The following is a 4996-nucleotide window of genomic DNA, read 5'->3' on the forward strand; positions in this document are numbered from 1 at the left end:
ACAAAAATTGGGCGTTTTGGAAAGCGAATTGGGCTTGGGCCCAACTCAACAGTACGAACCAAGAACGCATCGCGTTCTTCTTATTCCTCTTTCCAATTCCGCCATTACCAAATTCAAAAACCTTAACCAAAAATATATATAAAAAAAAAAGAGAAACCTAAATACAACCACGCCCAAATTTCAAACCCACTCCAAATCTTCTCCACAACACCCCCACCACCTTTCCAACCTTTTTCACCACCGAAAATAAATAAAAAAATCACCAAACTATAAGAATTTTCAAACCACCACCGCGCCTCCTCCCAAATATTTAGTGAGTTTGCTCAAACTCGTCTCCTCCATATTATCCAAACTCACAAATCGTTCTAAAACTTCAATGGCTCTAAGACGAAGAATTTTGCCGGAACAAGCTTTTACTGCCGCTCGCTTTACGCCATTTTTTTGTGACGAGATGATTAGGAGGAATTGGAATAGGTTGTGGTACTCGACAGATAATTTCTACCACTCTGATTTGGTCAAACAATTCTATAAGAAGAGAGAGTTGGAGGGTCAGAAAATCTTCATGAAGGTGGCTAGGACTAGGAGAGAAGTATCGAGAGAGTTGTTGGCTGAGATTTTAGGCATTACGCCTGAACGCCACCTCGAAGCCACCTTGTAGGAATCCCAGTATACTGGAGTTCTTGCATTGATGAAAGACACTGTCATGGAGGGCCAATACAATCCAAATTCTCATTGTGCTTGACAGTCATCTCTGCAAACCAACCAACTGGCTATAGCTCAGTGGATTGGTAAGAACGTCATCGGGAAGGAGAAAGTGAGCGACATCGGTTTGACATGTATGCACGTTCTCTAGATATTGCAAGAGAAGAGGTATGAATTCTGTATCCTCGAGTTCTTGATAAATATGATTAGAGGAGTTGGGAAGAGTATTGCACCATTTCCTGCTTTAATTACGAAGATAATGTTGTCTTGGGGGGGGGGGGGGGAACCAAGAACTGAGCGGACTATGTTGAAACTGCATTCAAATGAAATTATTTATATGGAGTGTATCCAAAAGACTTGGAAGTTGCCAGAGGATAGGGTGGTTGATTTGGATGAGGAAATGGAGGATATGACATGTTTGGATGAAGATGCCTTGGAAAGGTGTACTTCTGATTTAGAACGCATGTCAGTGCTGCATACTGGCGTGCGTTGCATTTATGGTATTTGTTAAGATGTCCGGGATAGGCAGATTATAATTCGAAATAAACAAAAGAACTTTCAGACGAGTTTTGAAATGCTCGAAAAGGCTCAGGAGGATCTCTTGTGTAACATGAAGACACTTCTTCAGCGTCACGATGTACATTATACAGAGATGAAGGCAGAGATGAAAGCAGCAATGGAAGCACAATTCCTGTTCCAAGTAGAGATTCTACGACGCATGCCACCCCTGGGGGGTTCTGTTTCAGATGAGTCTGAGAGGCATGAGCATCATCGTCAAAGGACGGATGGCTGTGGCCCATCTTTATCCCAGGCCCAATCTCCATCTCAGGGTCCATCTTCATCATGTGGTTAGGTGTTTCGAAAAATTCTTTGTTTTGATGTTATTTAGTTGTTTTATTATTTTTATTAGTTTGGATGTTAAGTGGTTGAATTCAATAGCTAAAATTGAATTTGGTAGTTAATTTTAAATTGAATTTCGATTTTAATTTAATGTGGTTCTTTCCAAATAATGCATTAATTTTTGTGTTAATCCCACCTTTCCGAATTGTTTGAGGGTGGTATTATTTCTTCTAGTATGATTTTTATATGATGTTAGAAGTTGTGTTACGGTGATTGTTGGGAATGTTGCCGATATTGGCATGGCTATGAGTAGATATTGTGGTAAGCTGAAATCTCAATGAGTTAGGCAATTACTATCCTAAATTCAACCTAAAAGAGATTAGGTTTGTTTTGGTATAGAGAATATGGGTTGTTTCCGTTTTCGGTTTTGGAAATATTTTGTTTCCGGCAATTGCCTTAAAACTTTTTGGCAACTTGCCGTTTCGTTTTGGAAACTCAAAACCTATATAAACTTTCTTCATTCTACACTCACAACCCACACTACATCTCACTTTCATCTCTCACCTTTCACTCCCTATTTTTATTTTTTTTTCTTCAAAGACTTCACCGCACGGAGCGCCAAGACGGTTAAAGCGCCCACCGCTTGAACCACCTAGAACTCGAAATTCACCAAGGCGCATCCCGCGCCCATCCCAAGCAAAAAGTGAGCACGCTCTGCGCTTAAGTGCCTGGAACTCGATCATAGTCAGAGCGCACCCCGCCTACACAAGGCTTAATCAGAGCGCACCCCGCGCCCTGACCTCCTTAGGCACAAAAAATTCCAAATTTTTGTGGGTTGTTCCAGGATTGGTTGCAGCTATTTTGGAGAGTAGTGTTGTGATGACATCCCCTCGTATCATACCGGAACAGTCTTTTGAAGACTTGTTCCAAAGTGATGCTTATGGTGCTTGGTTTCGCGAGGTTATCATACACGTAGGCTGGGAACCGCTAATGGTAAGACCTGATGAACTTTATTCTCCTGCACTTACATCTTATTTTTATGATAATTGTAAGTTCTTTGATAGACCAGATGGAGAACAAGTGTTCTCCATCACCATCGGGGATGAATCGATGGAAATTTCCAAGTTCTTGCTAGCCTTTGTTCTTGGACTTGCTATGCCCGCTGAAATACAAGACTCATGGGCCTATTTGGTATATAATATGTACATGTATAACTATGAGGATTGGCATGAGCATTATGGGGCAGAAATCTTTAGGATAGAGGACCAAGGGGATTATAACGTTGCCCTTGGTAGCCTGTCTATGAACGTGGGCACTGTTATATTTTGGATCATGCTAAACATTATAGGGGAATGGCGTTATTCTTCTGTGAATGACGAAACTTGTGATATTTTCCTTGCTTTAGCTGGGGGACGTACACTCTATGATATTCCCCAGACCCTAATGTTTAGTTTAGCCCGAGCCCATAGCAATATGCATAAGTACCTTCTTATGCTTGTTTGAATTTGCTGTATTATGCTATGTTTCTTCCCAATTTTTTGTGCCTGCTTCACGGATTGGGTTGGGATCGACATTGTGAGACCCACTAATTGTATTATTCGATCTTTCCATGCAATGACTTGGCAAGGGTGGAGGATACAACCTCATCAGGTTGCACCTTAGACCCCATCCGACCAAGTGGTGCTTGACAGGTTAGCTATAGTAGATGATAAGTGACGTGAAGCCTGGCAAATCATCATGGTGTGGCAAGATGCGAAGGAAACCACATTTCTTTATAAATGAGGATGATGAGGAAGAAGATGACGTTTAAACCAGGGAGAGGAGGTAAGTTTTTAGTTTCAGTTAGTGTCTGCTTATGTCCCAAGCAATTTAATTCTTGTTAACCACGTAACGGGTGGAACTCCTATAGAGTTGCGTCAGTTTTTATTTTCTATATTAGTATGTTTTAACCTTGTTTTGCAGATGTTCCAAAATTTCACGCGTTTCCATGGTATTTTTCTACCCTTTTTATTTAAATACTTTGAGGACAAAGCATGCTTCTTGTTTGGGGGCATAGAAACACCTATAATTAAGGCATCTGTTAGGATATAGATATGTACAATATGCACTTGTTTTCTAGTAAAAATTCAAAAAATTCAAAAATATAAATAAAAAGTTATGATATACACTGAGAAATATTGGTATTATTTTCTTTCTCTATGCTCTAAATAATCTAGAAGTCTCACGTAGCTTTTGCACTAGAATAATTTTTAGAAACTTAGGTTAATATGTAGGTAATAATATTTGCATCTATCTATAAATATATTACATGAGTATCTATGATTGTTTGGCAGTAAGTTTATGAAATCTAGGCTAGAGTACTTATTCTACAAATCCTGTGAGAATATAGCCTAAAGCCTTATATGAGTGAAACGTTTGAGAAATGACACAAGGGAGAAGTAAAATCCGGATAGAAAAATCACACGTACACTTGCTTGATCACTATACCATATCCTAAGCAAGAATTTAGGCCCTCTTTGGATCGATATAGCCAGAAATTCAAACCTATGAATTATTTTCCGCTAGTCGCCCCTCTGAGCCTTTCTTTAGCCTTTCATAAACCACAAATTCTTTAACCTTTTATAAAACAAAATAAAAATAAAAATCAGCCTACCCATTCTTTGAATGAGTCTGAGAATAGAGATGAAGAATAGAAAAGAGAAAGACCTTTGAAATCAAGAATTTGTTAGTCGCTTCAGATAAGAAAAGAAAATTTCCATACAAATAAAAAAAAAAAAAATAAATAAAAGAAAATAAAGAGTTAGAACTCCAAAAAATAGAATCAAATGAGTCAAAAGCCAAAGAAAAAGAAAAAGAAAATATGGCTAAGGATGGAAACAAAGTGTAGAAGCAAAATAACAAAGGTTTCTCTAGTTACGTAATATGAAGACCCTATTATCTCAGACTTGTTCTTTTTGAATATCTATTTTCTTCATTCTTAAACCATCTCCTAATCCCCGTAACACCTGATAAATGTAAAATGAATAGTTTACCTACGAAATGAACGATGAATTCAAAACGTAAGTAAACTAAAACTGAACTTTTGAACCTTATGTTTATCAAAGCTTCTACTCGATCGATGAATTGCACTAAGTGGAGTAGGAAGTTCGTTCCACTCCTAGTTCCCTAGCATGGATTGTTTTATAAGTCTAAGAAATCAGTCTTAAGTCTAATGAGAGCTTTACGAAATGTTATGCTAACAAGACGCGTTAATTTAAATAACGAGATATAATAAATAACAAGATAAAATATAAACTAAAGTTAATCTACGAAAGCTACGGAAATACGATTGTTTGAATCTAGATAAATAAATTAGAGGGGAATTGAATCCACCTCAAATCCAACTTAACGACCTAGCGTAGAATGTTGTATCCCAATTCTCACGTTCTTACGGCGGGAATTTCGAGTTCTAATC

This window comes from Coptis chinensis, chromosome 8 (genome assembly GCF_015680905.1).
Source record: "Coptis chinensis isolate HL-2020 chromosome 8, ASM1568090v1, whole genome shotgun sequence".
Classification (NCBI taxonomy): Eukaryota; Viridiplantae; Streptophyta; class Magnoliopsida; order Ranunculales; family Ranunculaceae; genus Coptis; species Coptis chinensis.